The following is a 19,578-nucleotide window of genomic DNA, read 5'->3' on the forward strand; positions in this document are numbered from 1 at the left end:
GCAAAAGGAATATGAGGATCCTGAGGAAAAGCTAAGTCAAAGATGTGAGGGGAAAAATGGAAGCCAGCTGGTAGATGGTTCACAGTGGAGGAGAGGCCCATGGGGCCCAGTGGAAGGGGTGGCTGGCAAGAAAGGAGAGCTCATGCTGACCTGTGATGGATTTATATCTGCATAAAATCTTCCGGAAGAAGATTCCAAAAAAGAGAGGCTCTCAGTGTCAAGAATGAGGAAAGGACAAAACATACATAAATTTGTGATATATAGGAAGTTGAGATATAACAATATACACACAGTTTTAATGAGTTACAGGGTTTTTTTTTTGTTATGGTATTTGTGGATATAATGCCATGTATGATAGTGTATTATAAATATACATTTTTATATGCAGCTGACCCTTGAAAACACAGGGGTTAAGCGTGCTGATGCCCCATGCGGTCAAAAATTCATGTATAACTTTTGGCTCTGCAAAAACTTAACTACTAATAGCCTACTGTTGACTGGGAACCTTACCGGTAACACAACAGTTGATTACCACGTATTTCATATGTTATATGTATCCTATGCTGTATTCTAACAATAAAGTAAGCTAGAGAAAAGAGAATGTTCTTAAGGAAATCATAAGGAAGAGCAAATACATTTCTCACTTATTGTCTCCCCAACCCTAAGAGACTGGGCAACAGGGCTCTGTGTCCCTGAGTTCAAGTGGGGTACAGATTTAAACCTTCTGGATTTAGAAGAACAGGTCTGGAGAAAGCATGCCGTGTGCCCAGCAACTGACCTCAGGGGCCTTGTTTTCAGGCAGACCTCTGTGTCCTGACTCTGCCCCCTTCCTTCAGCTTCAGGGCTCTCGTCACGGCTGGTGGTGGTGAGGACTGGACTGGGTTGGTCTGGACTCTGGAATGGACTCCTGTGCCAGCCCCATCATGACTGTCCCTGTCAACTTGGGCCAGGCACTTAGCCCTTTCCACCTCAGAGCTTATCATGTAACATGGTGATTAAAGCTGGTCATGAAAATGAGCAACAAATAAGAACACTGCTATAGGAGCGCCTGGGTGGCTCAGTCGGTTGAGCGTCTGACTTCAGCTCAGGTCATGATCTGAGTTCAAGCCCCACTGCTTCAGATTCTGTGTCTCCCTCTCTCTCTGCCCCTCCCCCACTCATGCTCTGTCTCTGTCTCTCTCTCTCTCTCTCTCTCTCTCTCTGTCAAAAATAAATAAAAATTAAATTTTTTTAAAAGAAAAAGAAATTGCACATAAATTTCCCAGCACACAACAAGAGAGTGTACAGAGAAAGGACAGCCAGACACTGGTGACATCCTAACAGAAATGGGGGAGAGAGAAAGTGATTAACGGTTTGAAGGCAAAGTTTTTAAAAACTTAATTTGTAACCAAATGGCAGCCAATTAAAGCCTGGTGAGGTGGGCAAGGCCCAGCTTTTGTTTTGAAGCTGATAAATTTAATAAAAAGTTCTTCATTTTCACTTCAGTAAAGTCCAGGGGAGATTTCGTGTGTGCACAGGCGCATTTCCAAACACGTATCTGTAATTGAATCAGATTTTGTACTGGGAAAGGACATTAATTACCACGTTATATCAGAGCATCACGCAAAACACTTAAAACTAAGTAAACTAACTATTTAATTAAAATACTCTGTTTTTTTTTTAATGTTTATTTATTTTGAGAGAAAAAGAGCATGAGCCAAGGAGGGACAGAGAGACAGAGAAAGAGAATCCCAAGCCGGCTCTGAGCTGTCAGTGCAGAGCCCGACTTGGGGCTCAAACCCATGAATCGTGAGATCATGACCTGAGCTAAGATCAAGAGTTGGATGCCCAACAGACCCAGGCGCCCCTAAAATATACTGTTCTGTAGCATCATGGATATAATATAAAAACAGGGTGTTAAAAATGTGTATATTATGTGTCTTGATTTCCAGATGGAACCACCAGTGTCCAAGGGCAAATCTAGAACAGTGCCTGGGACACAGTAGCTACCAGATGGTGGTGGGTGAATAAATGAACAGATAAAACCCCTGTTTGCAACCTACGTAGCTTACATTGGAGGGTCTCCATCTTAGGAAAAAATAGCCAATGCATTCTATTTAGATTCTTACAAACGAATGCAACACAAAATTGTGCTTAATGCTAGAAAGCACTATGATGAAGGAATTTTGTATGAGTTGATGTATCAAATCCAAGAAAAAGGGCAAGGCATTCTGAAGTACATATCATGTAAGCATAGGTAGGATTGTGTTCCAGACAGTTGGAAAAAGGTTTATGGTACAAAATCATACCATTAAAGTATTACCTGAAATAATGTTGTATGTATTGCAAAATCAAAACATTCCTATGAGAGAAGAAGGAAGGCAAGATTTTAAATTTTTTTAACTTATTTTTTGAGAGACAGAGAGTGCTAACAGGGGAGAGGCAGAGAGGTGGGGGACAGAGGATGCAAAGGGGGGCTCTGTGCTGACAGCAGAGATCCTGACGTGGGGCTCAAACTCGTGAACCATGCCCTGAGCAGAAGTCAGATGCACAACCAGCTGAGCCACCCAGGCGCCCCAAGGAAGGCAAGATTTAAAGCTGGAGGTGATGCAGCACAGCACGGGAACAGGGAGGGGGTGTTCAGAGAAGCTTGAATAGTAGTCCCGGCTAAGACAGAGTTGGGGATTCTCTGTCCTTCCTTCTTCCCCTTCCCCAGGCTAGTCTCCAGAATGAGAACGTCAGTGACCTGAGTGACTAGCTTAGTACTTTCTGAGGGGAGTATGAAGAGACTGGTACTTTGGGAGTATGAAGAAACTCGTACCCGGGTGGCTCAGTCGGTTAAAGTGTCCAACTTCGACTCAGGTCATGATCTCATGGCTCGTGAGTTCCATCCCTGCATCAGGCTCTGTACTGGCAGGTGAGAGGCTGGAGCCTGCTTCAGATTTTGTGTCTCCCTTCTTCTGCCCCTCCCCCACTCGCACTCTGCCTCTCTCTCTCTCTCTCTCTCTCTCAAAAATAAACATTAGAAAAAAATTGAAAAAAAAAAGGCACTGGTACTTAAAGTGTGATCCATGGACAAACATCAGCATCACCCAGGAACTTACTGCAGATGCTGAATCTCAGACCCCATAGCAACTCTTTACTGAATTGGAATCTGCCGTTAACAAGTTCTCAAGGTGTGTGGGCTTCAATCTTAAATTAAAATTTGAGACGTATTGTTCTAGGGATTAGAGACATGGGCTTTAATGCAAGGAGATCTGAGTTCAAATCCTGATTCCTCCTCGGGCAGTCCAGTTATATAATACTGTTTTATCATCTGCCCTCTGCACTTATAGGTACGTCATAAATACCCTTATCTTGCTGTAAATGAGATAGGTACACGTAAAGAATTTGTGTAGTACCTGCCTTTCAGTAAGAAATCAATAAACCTTAGCTGTGTTTATTATTTCTCTAATGCAGAGCAGGAAGAAAAGGAAATAGTGAGGAAGGGTTCTCGCTATGACCTTACTCTCTCCTTTCCCAATCCCAGACTCAGCAGGAACTTGCAAGCAGATCTGATAGTTTCTCAGAGTTTCCTTCTGCCACCACAAGGTTTTTTTTTTTTTTCTATTTACATTCCTATGGACAAGTAACTTAACCTCTTTGAGCCTCAGTGTCCTCCCCAGTAGCATGGGATGGCCACATTAGCCTGTATCACAGTTGTGGGGGAAAAAAAAAAGTGAAGGGGTCCATAAGACAGTAGATTCTTTTCATTGTTCAAAGAGCGAGTCTGGAGAAGGTAGCATAATGGATTTCACAATTAGAAAGAATCCTCTTGGGTGCCCGGGTGGCTCAGTCAGTTAAGCGTGTGACTCTTGATCTCAGCTCAGGTCTTGATCTCCGTGTCATAAGTTCAAGCCCTGCGTTGGGCTCCACCCTGGGCATGGAGCCTACTGAAAGAAAGAAAGAAAGAAAGAAAGAAAGAAAGAAAGAAAGAAAGAAAGAAAGAAAGAATCATCTTACCATGAGAGGCTAAATAACTGAAGGTGCTGAATTACATCACTTTAGAGTAATGCAGGGTGGAATAAATGATAGGGCGTTCCCTTTTGATAAGAGGAGAGCAGGTGGATTCTACTGGCAGATGGGGAGGAGAGGGAGTTAGTTCCGTCTTCAGAGACAGAGGCCTCTGAAGTTTGTTCTTGAAAAAATAACGTAGACTTTCAAGGGGTACTTAAGAATTTTGCTCTTTACCTATGTAGCAGCAGCAAAAGAGCGAGAGAAAATTAAGGAAGTAGGCATAGAGGAAAAGTTTCTAAAGAGAATCAGAGGAAGGAATGATTGCATCTGGTTGGGTCTCAGCAGAGCTTCTGAGAGAGAAGATTTTTATGGTTGGCCTTGGGGGATGGAGAGAATCTTGAGAGGGAGTTGCAGTCTTATTGGAGGAAATAGCATGAGAAGAACAAGCCAGAAAAGCTTGATGCTCATGAAGGAAGAGTGAAGATTCTAATTTGGAGGCTCCAGATTGCACAGGGTTGGAGAGGAAGAATCAGTCGTGAAGGTAGGTGGGGATCAGATTGTGAAGGACCCTGACTGTTCGATTCCTAATTTCTGCGCGACGGCTGGTCATAGATTGTTCTTGATTTGGGAGCTGACATGATCAGGGATGCGTGTCAGAACATTTATTTGGCATCCATGTGTGATGTGGCTTAAACTGGGAATAAGTAGAGAGACTAAATCCGTATTGGAGTGGCTCAGGAAAAGTAATCAGGCCCTGAGCTGGATTTGTAATGCTGGGAATGAAAAGGAAAGGACAGTTTCGAACAAATGCCTTTGTGACATGACTCTTCCTTGTCATCAAGAATCATCAGTATTAGAGGAAAGGAGAAATCACTCACTTCATAGTGAGCAATGCTCTTGCCAACTTCCATGTTTCAATATATTTTAAAGTTAGTGTGAGTAGAAGTGCAAATATACTAGTTTCTTGTTCTATTTTTATGTCCCTGTGTAAGGAAAGAGAAAAAGGAAGAGTTCTTTTGATGTGTCATACTCTGAGACTTATGGTAGTTTGCTAATTATAAGTTCTATTATAGTAAGGTCTCCCAGACCCCAGTGATTACACAGCTGCAAAATTTGTAGCCGAAATGTCAGCCTGACTTAGTATTTTTGCAGGCCAAAAGGCCAAGCAAAGTAAAGTCAAACTGTTTCTTGTTTCTCACCAAAATTTGCAAGATCTAACAATAGATCTCAAGACTGCATCAAAAAACTTGCATCCATTCTTTGCCCTCCTGGACTGTTGGCTGAGCCGGGTTTTTTCCATCTGTTGAATGGGGGATAATCATACTCTTCATCTATATCCCTGTCTTTGTAACAAAGGCTTTTTGAGTGCCTTGGTTTCCAGATATTTCCAGATACCCAAAATTAAACATAATTCGAATGTCCTCATACACATGGTGGCAGACCAGCTTTCTTTCTTGGTGTAAATTCTTGAAACTGATCAGCCACCTTCGTCCACCTACTCTCAGAGCTGGGTGCCCACCTGACTTGGCATTTCCTTGACGTTTGTTAACCTGCCCCGTCCGGCTCGATCTTAGATGTTAGTGTCATCTCCATGTCTTCTCTATAGGGGCAGTCTTTCTAACGGCTTACCAAATAGTTTGAAATGAAACATTTAACTTAATGCGATCTCTGTTTGTTTGTTTGTTTGTTTGTTTGTTTGGTAAAAGTCAATATTAAGAAATGCAAAGAAAAAGTACTGCCACGTAAAAATATTGATTCGGGATTGTAAGTGATTTGTAAAATGTTTTCATTTTTTCTTTTCAAATCTTTGTAATGAGAAAACCATTTCTTAGAGATACGAGAGGTAACTGACATATGAGTTATGTCAGTTCCTGGCGTGTAGCATAAAGATGCAACATTTGTATATACTGTGAAATTATCACCGTATTAAGTCTAGTTAGTGTCCATCACCATACCTACTTACAGAATTTTTGTTTTCTTGCCATAAGAACTTTTAAGATTTACTCTCAGCTACGTTCATATATGCAGTATGGTATTATTAACCATAGTCACCATTCTGTACATTACATCCCGGTACTTACTTATTTTACAACTGGAAGTTGGTGCCTTTTGACCACCATCACGCATTTCACTCACCCTGTACCCCCACCTCTGGCAACTACCAGTCGGTTCTCTGTACTTACGAGCTTGGTTTTGTTTGTGGTTTTTTTTTTTGTAACATCTTTCTGCTTTTTAGATTCCACATATAATCAAGATCATATGGTATTTGTCTTTCCCCCATCTTATTTCACTTAGCACAGTACCCTCAAGGTCCATCTGTATTATCACAAACAGAAAGATTTTGTTCTTTTTTATGGCTGAGTAATATTTCATCATATATATGTATACATATACCTACCATCTTTTCTTTATCATTCATCCAATGATGGGGAAAAAAATCTATTATTTAAAAAGCTTTTTCCTAAGCATAACCATCATACTTCATTTTTATAATTTTGATGTTTTTTTTTTTTTTTGAGAGACAGAGAGTGTGCTTCAGTGAGGGAGGGGAAGGGTAGAGGAAGAGGGAGACAGACAATCTTAAGCAGGCTCCATGCTCAGTGTGGAGACCGATGTGGAGCTCGATCCCATGACCTTGGGATCATGACCTGAGCTGAAATCAAGAGTTGGATGCTTAACTGACTGAGCCACCCAGGCGCCCCTTGATGTTTTATTTCTAAAAGACACATCCTTTGATACGTTTTGGTGATTGTGCACATTATTTTATTCTATAGTAACGGTTCTTAGGAATTTTTGGTTTTGAAAAAGGAATAATGTTTTAAAAGCAACTAATCTTGTGCTGTTAAGTTTTAAGAAAAGGAAAGGATATTTTAATACTATACTAATATAAAGGACTTGGTCTAAGAACAAAAAGGACCCTTCAGGAGAAGGGCCAATAGGTATATTTTTACAAACTTTTATGAGGGCTATATTGACACATATATACACCATTTCAAATCCATTAAAATTCTATTTAATGACATTAGTGTGAAATAAAGTTATTTTGGAGACAGCCATTTTACAGCGAAACATGGAGATGGAGTGCCTACAATGTCTCATTTTCTCTGTGTCATTGTGACTATAAAATTGCCCAGCTCTGCACAAGAATATTGAAGAAAATGGAACAATACTCCGTAATATTTACTGCGCTCAATTTGGAACGTTCCAGGTAAATTGAGAGATACCAAGGTACAACCAAACATCCTGCCAAAATTTTCCCCTTGAAGAACCTAGGATTTCAGGAGTCAGGTGACTGGCTGACAAGGTGGCCTCAGCAGTTAAGGACTCTGCTGATTCAGCACAGAAAAGTCAGCAGCTTATATGAACGATTCATCAAGGTTGGTACCAGACAGGCATTTGAGAATCCTCTTCTTTCACTGCCTTTTTATCCTCAGTCATTTTCCCCCCGCTGTCCGAAATATATTTTAGGTACTAAATCTCATGATAAAGCCATTTTAACTCTAGCTAGATTCTGTGATTTGAAGTATGGACAGGCAAGTCATTGGCCCTCAGAAGAACATTCACATCGGTAGGTTGCTTTTTAAAATAAGGCAAAAGCGGGGTGCCTGGGAGGCTCAGTCGGTTGGGCTTCCGACTTCGGCTCAGGTCATGATCTCACACTCCGTGAGTTCGAGCCCTGCATCGAGCTCTGTGCTGACAGCTCAGAGTCTGGAGCCTGCTCCCAATTCTGTGTCTCCCTCTCTCTCTGCCCCTCCCCTGCTCATGCTCTGTCTCTCTCTGTCTCAAAAATAAATAAAAACATTAAAAAAATTTTTCAAATAAGGCAAAATCCCATTAAGAATAACATCTGTCTCCACTGCCCTTGGTGCCTTTGTCCTTTATAGAGCTAATATGTCTATGTTCTTCCCTCTACGGTCCTTGGAGAGAAATTACAAGATTTATCTTATTACTCTGACAGCTGTGTTATTGCATAAGTACCGAAAAACTGAGAACAATGCAGTGTACTTCATTGGGGTTATTCTTAAGGGGTCTAGTATGTGCCCCTTTGTTAATATTAATTTGCAGTTCTTAGTATGCTCTGTGTGTGGTTCTCTCAAATGAGGGAAAGTCCCTGATTAGGGATTAAATGTCTAATAGAGTGAGACCAACTGTTGAGATCGACTTTTTTATTGCAAGTGAGTGATTAACTCTTTGGATTTTTAATAATGAGATGAGTTTATTATTGGAAAAAGAAGCTGTTGCTTCACCAAGGGCTTCCTTTGTGTGACTCACTACACAATTTTAATATTATTTGTGCTAGATTTACAAATAATCTTTAGTTCTCATACTAAGTGGCAGGCTCCATAATGGGTATTATGGGGCGCCTGGTGGGAGCTCAGTTGCTTAAGCATCCGACTCTTGGTTTCAGCTCAGGTCATGATCTCACAGGTTCATGAGATTGGGCCCTGCATCAGGCTCTGCACTGACAGTGCTTGTGATCCTCTGTCTCCCTCTGTCTCTGCCTTCCGCCACTTGTTCTCTCTCTCTCTCTCTCTCTCTCTCTCAATAAATACATAAACGTTAAAAAAACATTTTTTTTAAAAAATAATGGGTATTGTGTTGAAAGGCATCCCAAGGCTTCCTTGGGCTCAACCAGAAAGAATATCAAGATGGATTCATACTGTCTACAAAAGACAGGAACCACGAGGTGCACCCGAGTGCCAGGGTGTTGTTGTGCCCAATTTGAGATAACATTTTCAAACTGTACTCTAAAATTTAGTATCTTTATGTTGTTCTCTAAGCTTCTTCTGTAAGTCCAGACTTTTCAATTTCATTGTACGTTTTCCCAAAACATCTGGTATGTTAGGAACCAGTAAGCAATGATAATTGATTGGTTAATTAACGGATTGACAAATTAGCAAATATTTAGCACCTAAAATTTGCCAAATTGTACAGCATATCTGTGTGTCCTCGTAGCTTCTTCAAAATAATACTACAATTTTGCTTTTCAGCAAGTACATTTATTCCATGCTCTCTTTGTGTAAACACTAGCAAAGTCTAAATCTTTCATCCTCCATGGTGGTTTGTTCAAGGTTAACAGGTGTGAGCTCTGGGGTGTCTGGGTGGTTCAGTTGGTTAAGCGTTCGACCTCGGCTCAGGTCATGATCTCACAGTTTGTGGGTTCAGAGTCCCACATAGGGCTCTGTGCTGACAGCTCAGAGCCTGGGGCATGCTTTGGGTTCTGTGTCTCCCTCTCCCACTCTTCCCCTCCCCTGCTTGCACTCTGCTTCTCCCTCTCTCAAAAAATAAATAAACATTTAAAAAATTTTTTAAACAGATGGGAGTTCTGTGTCTTTTATTTCAAACTCACTGTTTTTGTACCTGCTATCTGCTCCTTATGTCTCTGGGGCAAAGGCACCTCTGTCCTTCACCTCTAAGTATATACCTGCTCTGCTCTTAGCTTCTTCTGCCCCTCCTGGGATCTTGTGCCTCAGTTGTTCCCAAGATCTGTAGTAACTGCCCTGTCTTTCTCTTGTCTGGAGCCTTTCCCTCTCCTTAAAGACCTACTAGTCTCTCTGTTTCAGTATAAACTTTACTTCACTTAGCTCTGTCCCTCACTTCCAGCTACCATATCATTTCTGTCCTCTCACAGGTGCCTCTCTGGCCTCCTGACCTTCTTTCACTCGAGGTACTTCCTGAAGTAACGGAAATGTTCTGTACCTGTTCTGTCCAGGCCACTCAGCACTTGTGGTTCTTGAACAGTTGAGATGTGACTGCTGTAACTTGAAGAAATGAACTGTGATTTCTTGGCATTTATTTATTTATTTATTTATTTATTTATTTATTTTTAATTACACATTTTATTTTATTTTATTTTTCACTTTTTTTATTGAAATGTCTTTTCCAAATTGCAGTTAAAATGGTATAGTCAAACTTTAGAAATGTAGCATTTCCATTAGAAAAGGTACAGTGCATTTATATCGAATATATTTTTTTTTATTTTTTCATTTTCTTTCCTCTTTATTTTTTTTATTTTTTGTGGTTTTTTTAATTTAATTTTTTTTAATTTACATCTAAATTAGTTAGCATCTAGTGCAACAATGATTTCAGGAGTAGACTCCTTAGTGCCCCTTACCCATTTAGCCCATCCCCCCTCCCACACCCCCTCCAGTAACCCTCTGTTTGTTCTCCATATCTGTGAGTCTCTTATGTTTTGTCCCCCTCACGGTTTTTATATTATTTTTGCTTCGCTTCCCTTATGTTCATCGGTTTGTCTCTTAAAGTCTCATAGGAGTGAAGTCATATGATTTTTGTCTTTCTCTGACTAATTTCACTTAGCATAATACGCTCCAGTTCCGTCCACGTAGCTGGAAATGGCAAGATTTCATTCTTTTTGATTGCCGAGTAATACTCCATTGTGTGTATATATATGTGTGTGTGTGTGTGTATACACACACACACACACACACACATATATATATCACATCTTCTTTATCCACTCATCCATCGATGGACACTTGGGCTCTTTCCATACTTTGACTATTGTTGATAGTGCTACTATAAACATTGGGGTGCATGTGTCCCTTCGAAACAGCACACCTGTATGCCTTGGATAAATACCTGGTAATGCAGTTACTGGGCCGTAGGGTAGTTCTATTTTTAGTTTTTTGAGGAACGTCTTCACATTTAATTTCAATTTAAAGCAGTCATACAGGGCAAATGGCTGCAATATGGGACAATGGGTAGACTTTCTAAGCCAGAGTCCCTCACCTGAGCCACACAACACAGAAAATTATTTGAATGTATCGTCTCCATTCTCCCAGGGATAGTACATAGCGGGTATTATCCCAAGATGCAGAGAAGTTAAATCAACACATGTAGTGGGTGCTTGAGGGAGTCAGGACTTTGTTCTCTCTGCTAAGGTAACTGAAGTCTTCCTTTCCAGCCCCTTGAAAGACAAAGTTCAAATATATACCATTTGCAAAGGTCATCAGCATCTCTAAAAGGCAGTCCGGTGCAAGTTTCTCAATCCTGACTCCTAATTCTCTGCCTTAATGGAATTCATCACTATCCTCCAAATGCTAATTTTACTTTTCTACTTTCCAGCCTCATATTATACTTTATCCTCAGACTGTTTTATTCTGCCACCTCTCTATGCTTACCAAACTATATAGATTCTCGGAGGCCCACATCTGGGTTTTTCTAAAAAAATGAAGCATATGAAAAATTGGAATCCTTCAGTCTTTTCAAGAATATCTATTGAAGTTTTGCTACATTCCAGGCAAGGACCTCCCCCCTCCCCCACCCCATTTTCCCCTCCCCCTTCTCTTCCCACTCCCCCCCTCCTTTTTCTTCTTTTGTTAAATATCTCACGTAGATTCATGTGTTTGGGGAGTAGAAGGTCTTGATTCAGTAGCTGGGTTGTCATGGTGCTGAGACATCTACCAAGTTGGAGCGGAGGAGGAGTTTCTGCCCCGTTTGCTTCATCAGGGCTTTCAATCTCACCTCTTTTGCTCTTCCTTTGTCTTCCCCCTTCTTTCTTTTTTTAAAAAAAATTTTTAATCTTTATTTATTTTTGAGAGAGAGAGACAGAGTGTGAGCGGGGAAAGGGAGACACAGACTCCGAAGCAGGCTCCAGGCTCTGAGCTGTCAGCACAGAGCCCGAGGCGGGGCTCGATCTCACGAACCGTGAGATCATGACCTGAGCCAAAATCGGTCACTTAACTGACTGAGCCACCCAGGCACCCTCCCCTCTTTCAATACAGATCACCATGAGACCTGTGACTTTCATCTTAACACACTTACAAGGATATCAAAAGAATGGACATACAGAATTTTGTCAACAATGTGCCAAACTCCCAGACTCCGTATAATTCACTTTCGACATGCTCACATTTCTTTTCCTTGCTGTACATCCCCAGGAAGAGGAAACACGAATGCCTCCTTGAGGCAAATATGCTGGAGGTGATCTCATCACATATCAATGTCATAATAGTCAATGGAGTGGAATCATAAGAGAAAGGAAGAACATACAGTAAATTTACTTCTTGTTTACTGCCTAATTATCTTTAAACCTATTTATATTTTTAAGGAGGAATAACTAAAACCAGAACCATACATACTGGATCTCCAAATGAAACAAGAAGCTAATCCATCTGGGATGGTAGTTGAGCAATGTCAACTTACTCTTAAATTTTGTACAATTCCGGAGTGCCTGGGTGGCTCAGTCAGTTGAGCGTCTTACTTCCGCTCAGGTCATGACCTTAGTTTGTGGGTTCGAGCTCTGCATCGGGCTCTGTGCTGACAGCTCAGAGCCCGGAGCCTGCTTTGAATTCTTTGTGCCTCTCCCCCATTTGTGCTCTCTCTTTCTCTCTCAAAATAATAAATAAACATTAAAAAAATGTGTACAATGCCAGTCAAGATATGTATTTTTTTGCAGCTGATTAATTAGAGTCCGTCCTTACCAGTAGAAAACTCTTTCAGGATTCCTTTGGAGACTTTTTTGAAAAATACATATTCCTGTGGCCTGCCCCGCACCCCTTTAATTAGAGTCTCTGAGCGTGGTACCTAGAAATCTTTCCTTTTCAAGGAATTTCTTCTTCGGAGTGCCAGGTGGCTCAATTGGTTAAGCATCTGACTCTTGATTTCAGCTCTGATCATGATCTCATGATTTGCACTAATAGTGCAGAGCCTGCTTGGGATTCTCTCTCTCCCTGTTGCTCTGCCCCTCCCCAGTTCAGGCTCTCTCCCTCTCTCTCTCAAAATAAATAAATAAACTTTGAAAAAGAAAGAAAAAAGAAAAGAAAGAGAGGGAGGGAGGGAGGGAGGGAGGAAGGAAGGAAGCAAGCAAGCAAACAATGTCTTCTTGAAAAGGAATTTTGATGATTTCATCAGGTTAGGGAACCAGTGGCATGCAATCTTGGGTGGTAAGTGAAAACTACTTAAATATCAAAAAGCTTTTAAAATATATGTAACCCTTTTAAAAATTCGCTGATTTTTTTCTTAGTCGTGAACCCAAGTTTTACAAACATGATGGTTGGCTTTACCCTCTGGGTGTCCCTTCTGGCTCCCATGAGGAATTGAAAGCTACCAAAACCCTAATGCAGTCTTCATTCAAAAAATATTTTCAAGACATCAGAAAGCAATAGACCACCAGTCACTTGTCCAAGAACCCTCTTTGTCTGTAAATATTTACAGAGTTCTTTCTGAGCATAAAGCACTATCTTCAGGGAAGTCATCCTACTTACCCAGCTCTGTTAGCCCGTGCACATAGTCTGGGAGGCAAAGTAGCTTCTGACCCATGTTTGATTTATCCCTGATTGAACACTATCAAAAGCATTTTTTAAATTCTTGCATGTATGGCCCTGTTCTTTGGGCTCTACAGTGAAAGTCACAAGCACCCTGGTTCTTGCTTCCTTAGAACAAATTGGGCGTCCTACATATATCCAGATACTTTCCACACATGCTTACGTTTTATTCCGTGAAATGGAGAAGACATTGCCCTTGCCCCTTGGGCAGAGGGACCAGTACAGTTTAAAAGTTTATTTTGTTCTCCTGCACCCCTTATCTTCAGAATCTCTCCTCACAAGAAGATTGCAGGTCCTTTCCTTCCTCAGAGTCCGTGGAGACTGCTCTGAGAGTCCCTTTCGGACTACACAGGTGCCTCGTCCAGCCCCTTCACTGCCTTTCTCTCACACTCCAGCCTCCAGCCTCTTTCCCTCCTCTGCCCAGCCCCTCTCCCCACCCACCGCTCAGGGGCTTCCCCTTTTACCCTCCTTGAAGCTTTTCTCGAGTTTCAGTGGCTTGAGAACACTGGAAACTCCCACAAGCCTTGTAGACAAGTCCCGTTATAAATGTGGGTCTGCCCACTGTCCATAATGGCCGAGTCTACTCTTCACAGTGGCTTTTCCAGTTCTCCTTCACTCTTTGCCCCCAGTCCTGTACATTGCCCTTCCAATCTGAGTTCTCTTGGAATGGGATACCTCATCAATACCTCATCACCTGCCTGACTGAGAAACCCAGAGCTCCCACATCTGCCCTCCAGGCATCTTCAACACGTCGGTCCCTTATTCCGCTCCTGTCTCATGTCTCCCTCTGTCTCTGGAGAAGTGTCCCTTCAAACTAACCGATTTCCAACCTAGACTCTCCGTCCTGTCTCTCTGGTCCTCAACATCTGACCTTTTAGCCAATTACTGACTTCTAATCCTCCTATCTTAAGCATTAAAAATTTGTTCTTAAAAGATTTAAAATGCGTGTTGACCTCACCTCCCTGTCTTTTCTCGCTTGTTCAAAAAGGCGTGAGTGCCCTAGTGCGTGCCCCGTGCTGTCTCCAGCGAGCACGCGTTTCCTCCAGACTCCACGGTGTCACCTGCCCTTGCCGGTCCCCTCTCTTCTTTAGCTCACTGCCACTTGACTTCTCCTCCTTCATTATCTAGAAACATTGGTCTTAAAGGTTTTCAGTGAACCCTTCTCTTTTTAAGCCTATTTTTCTCCAGCTTTTCTACCTGAAAACTTTTCAGAAGTTGAGGCCATAGTTACCTATTTTTTTGACATTGCCGTCAGTCAGATCTGTGAATCCTTGTATTTTTCCACTTTCTCCGGTTGGTTCCTGGATTTTGGCTGGAGTCTTCTTTTCCACCTCCTGCCCTCCTAAAATAGTTATCCCCTAAGACTGAGTCTGCCTCTCCTGTCTTACATGCTTTTCTTCCTATTCTACGTGCTCTGTTCACATAACTCTCATGGCTATTGGGCAGGTAGGTCGTCTTTATATTTTAATCTTTAAACTGTCTCTCCAAGGCTTAATTCTTGTTCTATTAATTGTTTAAATGGCTGAATGAGTAAAAATCAGCACTTCTGAAACACAGAACTATTTACCATTTTTCTTGAAATTACACACACACACACACATTTTCTTCTCCTTTTTATCTCAAAGAAATTGTTATTCTCCTAGTAACTTGGCCTTATCAAAATATGTGAATAATCTCCTTTTTCTTTTATATCCAGTTAGTTGAGAAGTTGCTGTGTTGATCTCTGCCTGAGGGACTCACCTGGGCCTCTCCTACCTGTAGCCATTGAGCCAGGGGCTTCTCGAGCCCCCCTTGACATTTCCCCAGTCAGAGCCTATGTTGGGGTTGCACTGGCCTTGTGGTTCTTCTAATTTCTAAACACATCTCAGCAACAAGGTGAGGGAAGTTTGAGGAAGAAGACTTATTCCTCACAGATTCCGGAAGGTGGAAGGCACACCTAAGGGCCACACATTGAGGTCACAGGTAGAGAGAGAGGGAGGGAGCATGGCCTGAGGCTTGGCCTTTTTTGGAGTCCAAGGGTGGGGTGCCCATGGTTTAGGGGGTTCAGTATTGATAAATTGAAAACATAAGAGTGGGAATTAGAATGTAGGAAGGGAAGAGTGGGGTCACCCAAGTGGTCAGTTACCTAGGTTCCCCGGGGCTTTCTGGAAGAGGAACTTCATGCGTGGGAGAGGCCTGGCTCCTTATCTGGTGGTTTTATTAACATCTTAGTCACGCAACAGCCGGTATGCTGAGTTGAGATGGGGGTCTATGAAAAGGAAGCCTCAGTGATCAAAAGCGTCTGGTCAGGTGCTTGCACTCCCAAAGCCTAGTCAGCTGTGTCCTTCATGAGGCCTTTTGGCATATTCAGTCCTTCATTTTCCACCCCAGCCTCAGCACCTGCATCAATCACTGTGTGCCTAGACCCTTGGCATCATTCTCCAGATTTTACCAAGGCCTCATTCTTTCTCATGATCCCCAGTGTGACTGACTCCCATCATGACGCTGTTTCACCTCTCTGTAACAGATTGATTACCGTTCAAGTTTTTGACACGTCTTCAGTGTGAATTTAAGCCATAAAAACATAGAGCTCCATGAGGAGACTGAGGCCCAAAAGGGAAAAATAATTTTCTCAAAGAAGCATCGCTTCATTCTTTCCTTTTGCATGTGCCACCTTCCAGAAGTATAGATGCACCAGGAAGGCTACCTGTCGTGTTCCCTGCTGCAGCCTGTGGACATTTTCCTGTGTTCCTCTGTACCTGAATCCCATGTCTCCCATGTCTTCCTGCCAAAACTCTACCCCACCTTGCAGGATCCAACACAGATCTGCCATTGCCTTCTCATGCCTGATGAGAACAGAACTCATCCTTCTCTGTGTTCAGGTAGCTTTGTAATTCTGTCACAAACCCTGTTGTCTTCCTCCCACAATATGCAGTTAGTGTTTTGTGTTGAATTGCTCTGAAATTCGACAATATGTGCAGACTTGAAGCACCTAATTTTATTGGAAGTTTACTGCTACTTAGAAATATTATTCATTCACCACTTAAGGATACACTTTCCAAATTTAATTTGGCCTCTGCTTCCTTAGTCCCCTGTTCTTCGTATCTACTAAGCATTGCTTACAGATCTTTTTTCCCAGAAAGACCGTCTCTATCACATGAACCTTCTACTCAAAACATTCAGTGACTCTGCTTTGCTCTCAGGATAAAGCACAAATTCCTAATGACCAGCATTCAAGACTTTCCTCAGTCTGGCTCCAGCCTAGATTCCTGTAAATCAGCTCAGTGTTATCCCCCCCATGGTCTCACAGTATATCATCTTGATTCTTGATTCTGAGCCTTTTTTTTTCTTATTGTCCACCCCCCCCCATCCCTGAACCACTTCTCTCCTCTGTTATTTTATGAATTACATTGAGGATTTAAGATCTAGCATTTTCTTCCTTTTTAGTTTATTCTTTATGAATCTACGCCTTTCCCATGGCGCCATAAGACTCACTGCCAATAACGCTGAGCACCACATTAGAAGATGGGTGGATGGATGGTTGGCTGGCTGGCTGGATGGATGGATGGATAGGTAGATAGATAGATAAATAGATACACACCATATACACATTGTATGCATATATGTAACTTTCTGTTATTTTCCCAACATGATTATCTTTTTCCCGAAAACATCGTGTAACCTTCCCAAAGGCAAGGATGATGACTTGCACTCCTTTATATCCCACAGAGACACTAGATCCCTAGTGTATCATACTCTCTACTTGAGTTTTTTTGGAATAATTAAATCTAGAACATCTTGAAAAAGAAACACATGTAATGTCTCTATTCTAAAACTTTTCTGACCTTTGTTCTATATAGTCACACTCTTTCTATTGGACTCCTTTAAGCTCCTATTACTAAGACAAAACATTTTTCAAGCAGATAAAGTCAATTTTTAAAAAAAAAATGTGTCCACAGGAAAATTAAAGCTCCAAAATAGTGGGATTATGCATTACTTACTTCTATGCAACTTGCACTCTTAAATATCCTGGTGCTTGATTGTTCTAGTTCAACAATAAGAACAATTCCCAGTTCATCCATAATGTGTTGGCTTCTGGGAAACAGAATTCTAATTTATCACATCAGAGTGTGATTGCAGAAGCTTATGTTCTTTGCTGGTAATTAGTACATGTTTTTTGTGTCCATTCTTGCTCATTAGTAAAACAGTTTGGGGTCTTATTCACAGAAAGAACGGGTAGTTCTAGAGATAATCAGATCAAGCAGGAAGTGCCATATTCCATTTTATACAACACTGAGAAACTGAAAGGGACATTAGTTTCTCTAAAGGGCATCCCTGCCTACATAGCTGAACACCACCTTCTACATCGTTCATCAATTTCTATTCTGACTGACCTCATCCTGAGCTTCAATCTCCTTGGAAAATTCAGGAGGCTCTGTCAGCATGGAGCCTGTTCACGCTCCTGTTAGTCAGGAAGGGGCTCAGCACTTCCGGACCCAAACCCCACTCATGTGACTGCGAGCCTGCAGCCAGCTTTCCCCGAAGTTAGCAAGCATTCCAACGCCTTAAAAGGGAAAAGTAAGATGAAAACAGTGAAGGCCAATTTCCATTCCCTCTAACAAAAATTCTTTGCACCAGCTCTTTCTTGATGTTCGTTGTGTTAAATTGGTGTCTTGGTTCTGTTTGTTTCGATCAACTGGTGAAAGCAGACTCATTATTCCCCTTCATTTAACAAAGTGGGTGTTTCTCTGCACCTTGCTTAGTTTATTCCTAATAGGGCCTCTCTTCTGCAGGCCAGGCTTTACTGAAATTCATTACTGTTTAATACAAAGAACCAGAATCTGACTTCACCAATTTCTCCTCAAATTATTCAGAACCTCACGTGCACATGTGACACACGTTGATTCTCATCTGAGAGCTGTGGTCGACTAAGCTATGAAAGGAGATAACGAAAGGACAGTAAAGAGGATGTGAGAAAGACCCAGAAGGACTTCACCACATAATCCAAGAAGAAGAATGTGGAGAGGAGGGCATTAAAACATACATCTAAGGCCACCTGCTATATCGATGATACTCTTTTAAAGAAATGCAGTCCTCTAGATGTTTAAAACATTTTAAATTAAAAAAACTACAGACTTACTCAAAAGCAGGCAGAACATAACCAACCCCCTGTACTCACCGCCTAGCTTCAGTAATTAGCGGCACATGGCCAGCTTGTTTCTTGTAGATGGCCCTCTTTTCCCACAAACACTGGATTTATTTATTTACTTACTTATTTATTTAGAGAGTGGGGGGGGGGGGCGAGGGGCAAAGGGAGAGAGAGAGAATCTTAAGCAAGCTCCATGCTCAGCACAGAGTCTGACGCAGGGCTCGATCCTGCGTCATGATCCTGGGATCATGACCTGAGCCAAAATCAAGAGTGAGACACTCAACTGACTAAACCACCGTAGCTCCCAGCACTGGATTACGTTAAAAGAAATGCGAGATATGCGTATTTCCAAGTGTCTCTAAATTGATATTTTAATATTAAAAATTAATTTTAAAAATAAAATATTTAATCTGTAAGAGATCATCTCTGATATTATATAAGAATTAAGAAGCCAGTTAAGGTTCTGTTTAATGAACTGTAGTCAGGTATAATGTATATACAATACTAAGCACCCATTTAAATGTATATTTGGATGAGGTGAAACACATTCATCTACCATGTTATTACCAGTAAATCAAATCTTAACAGTGCACTTCCGTCACCACACCTTGTTCCTTTTATGCCCCTTCTTTGTCTCTTGACACATGCCCTCAGCCCACCTTAAGCCCCAGGTGATCACTGCTGTGCTTTCTGCTTTCTAGATTTCCTTTTTCTAGAGTTTTCTAACAATGGAATCCTATGAGGGGTGCCTGGATGGCTCAGTTGGTTGAGCATCTGACTGTAGCTCAGGTCACGATCTCACGGTTCGTGAGTTTGAGCCCCACATTGGGCTCTGTGCTGACAGCTCAGAGCCTGGAGGCTGCTTCGGATTCTGGGTCTCCCTCTCTCTCTCTGCCCCTTCCCCACTCATGCACTGTCTCTCTCTGTCTCTCAAAGATTAATAAGCATTAAAAAAAAATTTTTTAAATGGTGTCCTACGATATATATTTTTGTGCCTGGCTTCTATTGCTCAGCGTAATATTTTTGAAGTTTCTGCATAGTATTGTGAATATGAGCAGTTCATTCCCTTTCAATACATTTTTTATTCCATTGTATGAAAGTATCTAGATTTGCTCCTCTGTGTCCTCTGATGGACATCTGCTTTCTCAGTTTGGTATAATTGTGAATGAAGTTACTCTGAACATGGGT

General features: G+C 41.6%; 1 protein-coding gene across 6 annotated transcripts in view; it reads left to right on the forward strand.

The window, feature by feature from the left end:
* Positions 1 to 19,578, forward strand: part of CHRM3 (cholinergic receptor muscarinic 3) — a 516,421-nt gene that overhangs the window by 242,540 nt on the left and 254,303 nt on the right. Inside the window, exons 1-2 of one of the 6 annotated variants that reach the window (XM_053206982.1) lie at positions 4,007 to 4,516; positions 7,184 to 7,352. The exons of 4 other annotated variants lie outside the window; for them this stretch is intronic. The gene's annotated coding sequence lies outside the window, so the exon portion shown is untranslated. Of the gene's footprint in view, positions 1 to 4,006; positions 4,517 to 7,183; positions 7,353 to 19,578 lie in introns of those variants that run through there. One more of the 6 variants, XM_053206981.1, reaches the window with a different exon arrangement.

This window comes from Acinonyx jubatus, chromosome D2 (genome assembly GCF_027475565.1).
Source record: "Acinonyx jubatus isolate Ajub_Pintada_27869175 chromosome D2, VMU_Ajub_asm_v1.0, whole genome shotgun sequence".
Taxonomy (NCBI): Eukaryota; Metazoa; Chordata; class Mammalia; order Carnivora; family Felidae; genus Acinonyx; species Acinonyx jubatus.